Source organism: Rhipicephalus microplus, chromosome 1 (assembly GCF_043290135.1).
Source record: "Rhipicephalus microplus isolate Deutch F79 chromosome 1, USDA_Rmic, whole genome shotgun sequence".
NCBI classification, from domain to species: Eukaryota; Metazoa; Arthropoda; class Arachnida; order Ixodida; family Ixodidae; genus Rhipicephalus; species Rhipicephalus microplus.
In genome coordinates this window covers 45628302-45640322 of record NC_134700.1, presented here as the reverse complement: position 1 = coordinate 45640322, position 12021 = coordinate 45628302, and the positions used below count along the sequence as shown (strand labels likewise).

At 44.5% G+C, this 12021-nt stretch overlaps 1 long non-coding RNA gene across 2 annotated transcripts in view; it reads left to right on the top strand.

Annotated features, from left to right (window-relative positions):
- The window catches only part of LOC119177747 (uncharacterized), a 93760-nt gene that overhangs the window by 52907 nt on the left and 28832 nt on the right, over positions 1 to 12021 (top strand). The window contains exons 2-3 of one of the 2 annotated variants that reach the window (XR_012883834.1): positions 10084 to 10191; positions 10273 to 10395. This is a non-coding gene — a long non-coding RNA (uncharacterized LOC119177747). The remainder of the gene's footprint in view (positions 1 to 10083; positions 10192 to 10272; positions 10396 to 12021) is intronic. The other variant, XR_012883835.1, reaches the window with a different exon arrangement.

The following is a 12021-nucleotide window of genomic DNA, read 5'->3' as shown; positions in this document are numbered from 1 at the left end:
GCAATTTCAACAGAGTCTGGTGTCTTACCGATAGCTGCATTGTCCAACAACCTCAACAAGACATCGCGAGTTTTCAGAATCTGATTTAGTCCTACCAGCAATGTACCTTTCGGTGATATGGATTGCTTTGTAAATGCACAGCGCCAAACTATGTGCAGGTGTAATAATGTGTGACTATGTAGGTTCTGTGATACCCGTCAGAAAATTAGTAACCCAAACAGAGCTAATCCCACTGATTTCTCTACTGGTATTATTGACGTTTTTTTTTTTTTTCTGTGAGAGAGTGCACAGTGCAGTCAATTTGTAATCTGTCTTTAAAAAAACATCATTCATTGTGGTTTGTCACTTGAAGTGCTGCTGAAGTTCAATAACCAAACTTGCCTGGGCAGAATGTAAGGAGAAGTGTGCACAGCCTTTAGACGTTGCTCGTAAAAGTGTCTTGGTGTCGGGGTGCAGACATTCAGTTGTCGCTCTGTTTTGCGGTGGACCACCAGCGCACAACCGCCCGACAGCCCTCGAGCTATGCAGCCTGTTGATTTAAACACTACAGTCATGAGGCGGGAAGTCATCACTCAGATATCGCAGCAGCTGTCTGGAATATGTGTTGTTGCGTGTTGCTCTTTAAAGTACTGTGAAATCCTAAAAACGTCATGAGTTACGTTCATCTCGAGTCATGAACACATTGAACTGAAGGCATGTGCTGTCCTTTTATATATCTGCATAGCTGCACAAGGTAACATTGATTGCTAAAATTATAATGGACGGCTATTAGTTTGCAGAATTGAAGTAATTTCTACACACAACATAAAATTTTTTCTGGTGCGTGCTTTTGCATTAACGCATCATTGTGGTACCATTTCAAAATGTAACTGCAACGAAGGTTCACCTGCAGCCGGAAGCAAAGGCAAATCAGGGCATGCAGACAGAGACTGTGGCACAGCCACTGCACGTATTCCTCACACCTCTGCCTTAGCCAGAGCACTGAGGCAGCCTTGGGTGCTCAACGCCTCTCCGCAATGCAGAAATGGAGAATTTGCTTCAGAAGTGAACATCGCATTGGGTCTTAGCCACGATGAGAACTACCAGCCTTCCAGGAACTCCTTTGCATACATGGACACAAGCGCAAATCTTTGGACAACTTGGTGGTTCATTATACTGACAGCAGCGCAACAAGGGACAAGATAAAGGGAAAACACTGAAGAGCGCTGAACATCCAACTGAAATTCATTTCTGAAACGGGGCAGAATATAAAGAAAACGACACGTGAACAAACGTTTGCAAGCAAATATTTGCAAAAAGCCAGAAAAAAGAATTACCACAGGTTACTTGCGGTGGTCATGCGCGCGGGACAAATCATGCACTCCTTTTTCTGTTAAAGCAATGGGTGGGATGCTCACGCAATCATTCCCAAGCCTACCAATTTATTCGACCACAGTTATCTCACGAGTTAGATGGGAACCACATAGATAGGAATCACATAGAATGGACTCGATGCACTAAACGAGGTAACTGACGTTATCGTTGACACAATGAACGATAATATTGCTAGTATCATCAAACGGTGTGCACTGGAAGTCAGAGGTACAATCACAGACAGGACACTGGCAAACTACCTCAGGAGACAAAACATCCTATTAAGAAACGACAAACCATAAAAGCCTCAAATGCAATCGACAAAATACAGCTTTTGGAGCTCTCCAACTCAATCAATAGACCTAAAGTAGCCGACGTCATAAGGTATAACATGGAGAGAATTGATCAGGCTGTAAAAAGCGGCAGAAGCCTAAAAGCTGCAAAGGCAAACTTTTGCATTAGCAAAAATTGGATGTTTACATCAAGGAAAAAGGAAGGTAATGTCCTAACTAATATCAGAGTCCTTCAATGCTTTTCTGGTCACGAAACTCCGCCCGAAGGTTGATATAGGGACAAAATCTGTCGCTAGAGGCGCCACCCGTCGTATGGGGGCCACAAGCCGCCGCCACTGCTGGGCTTGTATGCGCACTGCGGCCGACGTTTCGACGCGATTATGTGCGTGCTGTTCTTCCTGTTACCTTTTTTAAACGTCTCTGAACGCATCAATGCCACCAGATAAATAAGTTGAAACGGGATCCAGTGTCGACGACGAATGAGAGCTGTTTACTTTGGAACGCACGCGTAGTTTACTTGGAAGTGCGGGTCAACCTTATAAACAGCAGCGCATTAAAAGTGTTCTCACACCGCGCGATAACGCATTGGGTCAATAATTGTCTCATAGCCCAATTATATGCATACATACGATGCCTCGAAGCGGTACTTGCGAGCTATAGCTCACAAGTGTTGAAAGACGATGCTTATGCTCCATGCTCTTGATGCGAGCAGCTACTGCTTGATCTGCTCGACAACATGTTTGTATTTGCGCCCGGCCAAAGGGCGATTATGTTTATGCGGTAGGTGAGCTTTATATTCTGGTAGGGCCGCTAATAGGGGGAGGAAGGTGAACGAAATGAAACACGACTGGGTAGTACAGGAGCAATCACATTGGTTTATATCCGGCTCGCCTCTCGCGCGCTACTACCCAAGTATTCAAATGAACTGAATGGTTGAGCCAGAAGTTTTATTCCAGACCTTTCAATTGAGTTTATACCCGAATGCGCATTTGTTTTGGACACACGTTTGTGAGCGCCGATCGCTTTTTTGACGCGGGGACTTTCGATGCCGAGGGCTTTAGCGACCGCTCTAAACGTGCCCAACATTTGATTGATCACTTCTTTCCACGCAGCTTACACGGGACACCCGCCACTGGACGTTTCCTTGTGTTTACTGTTTAGGGCATTATTATTTACCGACCGACAACCCATGATTTCTCCGGGAACGGAAGTACAGCAGCCTAATCTGGAACCACTACCGAGGTACCTCATCACACGTTTGTTTTTATTTTTTGTGTGGGAGGGGGCGAAGGGCGGTTATGATTTAAGGCATGCAAGAAATCTTAAATTTGGTGCTAATGATACGCCGCCTAGTAGTCAGGTGTGTACTTATGAATAAAAGATTCACATATGCTGCATGTAATGGGGAGAAAGTTGGAAAACATTTATTTACACAAAATACACTGAGAACAACACTTTGGAGAAGAAAAGCACTAGAAACTATTGCAGCTGTTCTGAGCAATGTTACACAATCTGTGACTCTACTGTACAATGTGTATTTCGTTTCATTAACAGCTGCACTCTGCCTTAGCTCACTGCCTAAAATAAACTGTATTTGAATATACACTATTTACACTATATGCAGATAAATATGAATAGTACGAAAATATACAGTGTAATGTATACAAGATATACAACACTATATACAAATGGGAAGGCGTGCTCACATACACAGCCATTATGCTTAACACTGTGGCTTCCGCCCACCACTTGCAGGGCATGAACTGCGCACAGTTGCCCGCGAGGCTTTGTTTTTTTCTCGAGTGAAGAAATGTAATCTACATCTCCAAAAAAAGTGTACAACCTCAGCTGTTGTCCCTAAAAAGTGCAACAGACAACCTACACTTGCTGACGCTGTGCGGCTGTCGAGGAAAATGCCCTCAACAATCCTCGCGTGCCGTCCACCATGCCGTCCACCTTGAGCACGGTGCACTGGCACATGAAGTTCGCGTTTCGCTGATGCAGAAACCGCGAGCTGCCACCACACAACGCCTTCGGGATGCCGCCGCGGCCAGTGCGTTCCGCCGGGCGCAGCGGGGCGATGGCCCCCCTAGGACCGCTTGCGCCGCGTAGCGGCCGCTCTTGGCACCATATCAAGCTCTCCCATAGAGTGACGGAGAAGTTTCGTGACCAGAACGGTATTAAGGGACTGTGCTAATATGAATAGTGTAGTCAAGGTGGCAGAAACGTTCTACAGAGCTGTAGAGAAGCCAAAACAACCAGGATGATATCGTAAGAAACAATATTAGTCCAGAAAAACTCTACATCCTACCAGTAATGACAGGAGAAGTGAGGAAAGCCCTAGAATGAATGCAAAGAGGCAAAGCCGCTGGTGAGGATAAGGTAACAATGGACCTCCTGAAAGATGGCGGGGAAATTGTGTTAGAAAAAGTGCCCCCTTTATATACGAAGTGTCTCTTGACAGGATGGGTACCATATTCTTAGAAGAACACCAACGTCACCTTAATCCATAACGAAGGGGACGCCAGGGGCTTGAAAAATTATTGGCCGATCAGCTTACGGCCCATTCTCTACTAACTATTTACAAAAATATTAGCTGTTCGAATTAGGAAACATTAGAGTTCAGTCAAACAAAGGACCAAGCAGGGTTTTGTACAGGCTACTCCACAATAGACCATGTGCAAACTGTCAATCAGGTAGTAGAGAAATGCGCGGAATACAACCAACCCCTATACGTAGCCTTCATAGATTGTCAGAAGGCGTTCAATTCAGTCGAGACATCAGTAATAATGCAGGCACTACGGAATGAAGTCATCGAAGAATCCTACATCAACATATCGGAAGAAGTCTACAGTGGATCCACAGCCACCATAGTTCTCCATAAAGCGACAGAATCACAATAAAGAAGAGTGTAAAGCAGGGAGACACGATATTTTTATTGCTATTCATCGCGTGTTTTCAGGAGGTTTTCAAGACCCTGGATTGGGAAGATTTATTTATAAGAGTTAATGGAGAGTACGTTAGTCACCTGCGATTCCCTGATGAGATTGCCTGGATGATTAACTCAGGGGACGAATTACAGCTCATGATTACAGAACTGGAAAAAAAAGTCGAAAGGTAGGTTTGAAAGTAATTTTGCACTAAACTAAAGTAATGTGCAAAGGTCTCGGCAGAAAACAGCCTTTCACGACAAGTGAAGAGACGCTGGAAGTTGTAAAGGAATATGTCCACTTAGGACAGGTAGTAACCTCGGAGCCGAACCATGAGAGTGAAATAACTACAACAAGGATAAGGTGGATCACATTTGGCAAGCATTCTCAAGTCCTGACTGGTAATCTGCCCCTAACCCCCAAAAGGAACGTATCTAACAGTTGCATCCTGCCAGTACTTACCTACGGAGCAGAAACCTGGAGGCTTGCAAAGAGGGTTCTGCTTAAATGGAGGATGACGCAGCAAGCAATAGAAAGTAAATTGATAGGTGCAATCTTAAGAGACAACAACTGAGCAGTGTGGGTCAGGAAACAAACCAGGGTTAAGGATATTATAGTTGAAATTAAGAAGAAGAAAGAGACATGTGCCGGGCACGTAGCAGGTAAGCAGGATAACCACTGGTCATTAAGGTTACTGACTGGATTCCCAGGGAAGGCAAACGCACGAAGCGGAGAGAAAAAATTAGGTGGGCTAATGAAATTAAAAAGTTTGCAGGTATAACCTGGCAACGGAAAGCACAGGACTGGGTCGATGGGCGGATCATGAGAGTGGCTTTTGCCCTGCAGCTAGCGTCGCCAGGCTGATGATGATGATGATGACGACGATGAAGAATTACGCCTAAAGCGTTAGTAATTGGTTGGAGCATTCGACGACCCACTTGGTACGCAATTCACATTGCTTGACGCCTGATTGTTACTTGCCTGTCTGAAAACGTTTTATTTTTCATAATAACGCGATTCCTTTCCCAACATCAGGCCTGCGCAGGGTCTGTTTGCATCAGTTTTCAAGCACCGGCGTGGGTCAGTGGTAGGACACTGGAATGGCACGCAAAGGACCTGGGTTCGAATGACATTGTCTTTTCAATCTCTTGGGTCTTTTTTTATCTCTCTCTTTCTTTCGCGTGATCGTGGTTACGGACAGCGGCTGTGGCCGCGGCGGACAACTACGGCTCACGCGATCTTTGTTCTCATAACAGATCTGAGAACAGCTATCACTGTCAAAGATCTCGTATCATCGGCGTAGGAGACAAATGTCGCTTTACTTGGGTAGTGTACAAAGCCATTTATGTAGATTGAAAATAGAACTGGCCCTCAAACACTTCCTTGTGGTGCACTAACAACTACCGGCTTCTTTGCAGATGCTTAATTGTTGGCATCTAGAAATTGAACCCTGTTAGAAAGATCAGATTTTAGATGAGCTTGCGGTGTTGCACGCACAACACATTTTTCTAATTTACTGAGAAGGATGGAATGATCTATGGTCAAATGTCTTTGAAAAATCGACGTATGTGCATATTGTCATTTGTTTACGACAAAATGCATCTGTATTTATTTATTAGTCAAGAGGGCTGTTTCGACACAGCAATGCTTCCTGAAGCCATCTTGAAAATGTTGAAACAAGTTGAGTTGATTAAAAATGATGAAAATCCTATATGCATTAGGTTTTCCATCGCTTTTGAAAGCACTGCAAATATTTAAGTAGGTTGATCACGGTTTACTGCCCTTTATCACCGTACTTGTGAACTGGAACAGCGTGTTAAGTATGCATTTGTTTACAAAATATACCTGCATGGTTTATTGTCACTTTATTACCGTGCTTGTAAACTGGAACAGCGTGTTAAGTCTGCATTTGTTTTCGAAATATACTTGCAGATATTACCAAACGATAGACATGGGTAAAAACAGGGCATATATTACGGAGCACATTCTTTACGGGGCTAATCTGAATATTATCAGCGTCCAAGGAGTGGCTGTCACCAGTATCACTGAAGTGACAACTAACCTCTTGTGGGCAAGAAATAGAGTGTTACGGAACGCATTCACAGGCAGGAACTCAGCATAGCTGACCAGGCCATCAACGACATTTAACCGAGGTTTCAATAAAAATACATCAATAAACGCAATCAATATCGCATTTCCGGTGTGTTTTTGTGCGTTACCACTAAAAACATTTGGAATAACTGAAAGTGAGCTATGGTTTAAAAAAATATTCAATTTGCGCCAGTCTACATCTCATCTTTGACAACCTGGGTCAGTAAACATTTCTACAATATAAGCATTTCGATACATTTGTAAGCCGACTATTTAACGTATTTCAATATTTCTTGAATTCGCTCAATAGGGCTGCACTTCTAAATTTAACAAATTGAGCATACAGGGCATGTTTGCGGGTAACGATGCAAAGAAGCTCAGGCGTTAGCCACAGCTTTCGTGCTTTGGGTGCCATTTTTAAATGCGATGCGTTTGTTAGCGAGCTTCGGCAACTTTCAACGTATCTATCTATCTATCTGTCTGTCTATCTAGCCGCTTACGTTTGGGTGCTCTCGTGGTCACCCTTTTGGCTTGGCATGCACCAAAATTAGCAAGGGAGGGTAAGATGGTTTGTCGAATAAGTGCTGGTCAAGACATGAATAATTTACCGATCGCGTCGCGTACGTCTTCGAACACTTTCTACCAGACGGTGGCGCGTACCCACGGGCGGGTATGTGCCGCTGGTATGCGAGCATGTGCCACAAGTGATTGAAACTTAGTATCTACCCAGGAACGACGAGAACACACATGGGCAGTTTTATTGCACGAGTGTTAAAAAATATCCGTAGCGTCGACCCAACGAATGCAAAGAATAAATGCCAGGGTCCCAGCTGGAATCGAGCCCAAGCATTATGCGTGGCAATGAAGCCTTTTACCATAGAGCTACAACAGATCTTAGAACTGCTTTTCAAATTGACGCTAATCTTCGTGAAGCGTCAATAATGGTTGCAGTGCTTGCTACCTAATTTTATAAACATTACATATGTACTCCTTTGATACAGGCGTCCCGTCGCGTTAACGTCAATTCTAGTTAGTTGTCATGCGCTGAAGTTGATTTATGTAGCAGTATCCAGAGCCAGCATCTTCGCGAGCATCAGCGCTTCATATCAGCTTCTGGTGTTGCTAAAACGCATGTTTCAGTTGGCATCGTTGCGCAAGTGCAAATAACTGGTTATATAAACATCTGCAACTCTGTGCGTGCAACTCTGTGCGTGCAACACTTGTACATATATTTAGCGTCGTTTCATGACATGTCACTCAATAATATATTGCAACACGGTCACCTTCCCTCCGCATGCTTCGCATACCGTCGATTACAAGGTACGTAGGATCTGCCAAATTTTTGTTTTTGTTCTCTTTTTTTTGGGGGGGGGGGTGGAGGGGACAGAAGGCCAGGGCGAAATTCATGGTAAAGGTTTTAAAATTGCTCATTAACGCGAAGTCACTATCTTTCACTCGGTAAACGCCATGCCAAACCTCTTGGGCTAGGCATGGCTCATATTCAGCTGCGATTTGTTTTTTAGCATTGCGACGACAGAATGCTGCACATTCTTCGGGCATGTCCGGTTGAGGGCTTCAGATGTATGAAGGCTGTTCGTACCTATGGCCGGCACGATCCGTGTCTGTACCAAGCACTTATTCGGCCTAGCCTGCAAGTAGCCTGTAGCTGGCTACATACAAAAGCGAAACGCTTCAAGATCTGATGACGCGATAGATCGAATAAAAACAGCCTTTTTTTAGTTTTACTAACCATAGATTGGATTCGATTTACTAAGTATGTAACACTTAAGTGACGAATAATGTCAGTGAACACAGCATCTGCCTCTAATAAATCAAGATAATGTTTGAGATGAATGCATCTAATAGGGATATGCCATCGATAGTCATGCGTGTTGTTGATGATATCGGGTTAGAAAATCCATAAATTGTGATGAGTTCACGGCCAATAATATTGCAGCAGGCACAACAAAAGCATGTTTATATTAACATCAGCACCTAAGACTAAGTTGATTTCCTCTTCTAATGAATAACTGAAAGGCGTTTCACCAAATACAAGAAATCAGGTGGAATCGCCAGGTGATGGCCTGTACAGAACGGAAAACATGTTGTTATAGCTCGGCATTGTTAACACCTCGCAATCAGAAGCTATATCAGTGGATTCGTCAACGTGCCCCGCCAAAGTCTCGTCCTTGAGAAAAAGCCCGGTGCCGCCTTTTCGCTTATCCCGAGGATTGCGGAGGAACGATGTATATGATTCAGGCATGGTAGAAGAATGTCTTAAAAGCCAATAAAACAGACTCGTTGTGAGCTATCAGCCCCGACTGATTTATTGAATGCAGTAGATGTGAGTTACATATCCCCATGTCCCGAAGGTGTTTGTTCCGCCTTTGCGCATCACTCTATCAGAGGCCGACTGCCAATGAACCATCGACACTTCCATTCATTTCTCTCGATTGAAAGCTCTGTTTGAAGAGTGACATTTGCTGTTTGAGGATTGTGATACTCATGCCTATCCTGTGATAGAAAAATTGGCCATCGCAAATTGTGACGAATAAGTGCAATATACAAATCTGTAGTAGAGAGAGACTATTTATTAGAATAACAGACTTTTGCCAGCTTCAAGCCAAGCATTCAAATATAGTTTGCACAATATGTAACAGTACATTAGCAAAGCTGAATTGTGTAAGAAATTAGCTTGCTGTTGCTTCGACTACGCAGTTTAATAGAAGAAACAGAAGCCACTGGTTGTGGTAGGCTCACAGTGTTGGTGATCTGCACGGCATGGCCAGTTCATTATTCATGGACGTGTAAACCATTGTTTCTGGATAATTGTATTGCGTACAGCCACTGAACGTGGTTAACCTTTGCAGCAATATTTTGTATACAATAAATTCTGGGAAGCGTGGTCTTATGTTTGTGTAAGCGATACAAAATGCGAACATTTGCATTTACTGCTCGAGATACAGGGCTTCGTGCTGTTGTAGCATATATTGAGGCTTATCGTTTGTGATACATTGCTGATAAAATCAGTAAATGAACCACACTTGCCGACTACTCATTTCTCTTCCTCAAAAAAAATTGCACTCTCGAATGCTTGCTGACTCAGGCCATTAAACTGAGAAATACTTCCGAAAAAAATTTTTGTGCACGTGCTGAAAGTTCTGAGAAACTTGGCGACCAAAAGTCACTCATAAACAGATTTTCAGCAGCAACACAGCAAGAAAAAAAATGCAAGTGGAGCTGTTTTTCACTTTCGGCTTGTGAAGGCAGTCGCGCGCACATCAACTGCATTGTAAACCACCTAATAACACCTCGGCAATTCTTCCTCTCTCATAAGCAAAAGCGTTTTTGTAGCAGCATCAGCAATTTTTTTATTAAGGGTGGAGCTCCTAAAGTGGTTGGTGTGTCTCTTCTAGCTCGGTGTGGTACGGGAACGCCTACTTCGACGACTCACTCAGCAGGTGCGGACGGACGAATAGACAGACAGAGAGACAGACTACGGATGGATGACTCATGGTTTATTGGTAAAAAACTCCGAAGCTTCATTCTACTCATCATCATTCACTCCGTGGATATGTTGTGATTTTTGTTTTTCTGTTTTACAGTTTGGCCTACCAAAAACTAGGGGACAAATTGGCGCTAGTGTCGCAATCTTCATTTACCTTGGGGTATACTAGCTAACCTAGCTCCCGTGACGCCGGCTGGAAGCATAGATCCACCTAGCTACCGTAAGTAAATGCCGCAGTTCAGCCGAATCGCTGTTTACGTCACTGTGAATAGTGGTTGTACGCCGTTACACTTGTACTGAACGTGTGCAGTGTGTGCGTGCACACAGGAGTTGTAATATCTATTATTTTGGCAGGCGGTCTGCGAAAGAGTACACCAACTATTTTGTGCCGCATACTACGGGCATACTGCACACAAGTTAATGCTGCAAAGAGAAATAGATGGCGTGACGCTTGAACACACTCAGTAAGTGTACTTACTCGTACACTCTTACTGCGCTCGTAGTTTTTCCTGTTGGTTGCAGTTGTCCACTGGCGGCCGAGCTCGACGTTTTTATCGCGGGTGGAAATTTGTGGAATCTGAAAACACCGCACCAGCCCGCTAACCGCGTCGTGTTGTGATTTTCGGAGACAGCGAAGAGGGATTTTTCCTCTTGCGCTGATCTGCATTTGCATCCAAACGCGGCATAGACGACTTCTTGTAAAGGGGAGCGGCGTGAACCGCTCGCATTTTGAAGTCCCAGAGCTGCCACTAGCCATATTAACTTGGTGCAGCAGATTCATACGTGACAGTGTCTGCCCAAGGGAGCCTAGGCGCCTGGGCTCGAAGTCAGCGTGCTGTGGCCCAGTTGCCAAGTTACCAGCTGTTTACTGGGTGGGCCTCTAACTATGACACGGGGCTTCTCACATTCAATGGGCTGGTTATTCCCCACGTTGACGTTGTGCACAGCGTGTGCACTCCTTTGTGACTGGAACTTGCAGGCGTTGATTTCAAGAGGACAAAGGCTCACGGGAAAGTTATTTGCTTCCCTCACGAATTAACAATAATCAGCATGTAGTATGGAGTTCCGTGAGCTTGTCGTGCGGGTATATCCTGGGCACAGAAAGGTGCAGGCGCCAGCAGCCCACCAGCTGCTACAATTTATTTCCACTAAAAACATGCCCGTAGAGTTTCTGATGGCATATTTCACATTTGATCTTTCTGAGATTTTTCGGTCACGATAGCCTCACCCTCCCATGGGAGACGGCACGTCTCCAGAAATTTCTACCCGGGCTTTCTAAAAACAATAGCAATTTCGCCCGCACTTTCACAGTCCGTGCCTGGCAGGCCGACGGCAGTATGACGCCGCGACAGAATAATTCGTCGGGCCGAGCTCAGTGAAAATGGCACCTACAACATAGAAACGTAACTAGCAACGTAACAGCATTCGTTACTCGAGAATGGTAACGTAAGCACGTCACGTGCTTTTTCGAGAACATTACTAAGTAACCAAATAAATTAATTCGTTACCGATAACGGTGTTACTTGTAGCGCATTGCCGCCAAGACTGGTTATCAGACAGGCCTGGCAGAAGCGAGCGTTTTTTAGCATTACAAGGACGGAATGCTGCACATTCTTTGGGCATGTCCGGTTAAGGGCTTCGGATGTGTGAAGTCTGTTCGTACGTAAGACGAGCACGATCCGTGTCTGTACCAAGCATTTATTCGGCCAAGCCTGCAAGGTACCTCTAGCAGGCTACATACAAAGACATTCCTAAGGCTGCTTGAGTATTTCAGTCAAAAAAAGAAAAACCCGACCATCTGTCATGCCATGATTGTAGGCATTGAATACCCATCTTCGGGACGACG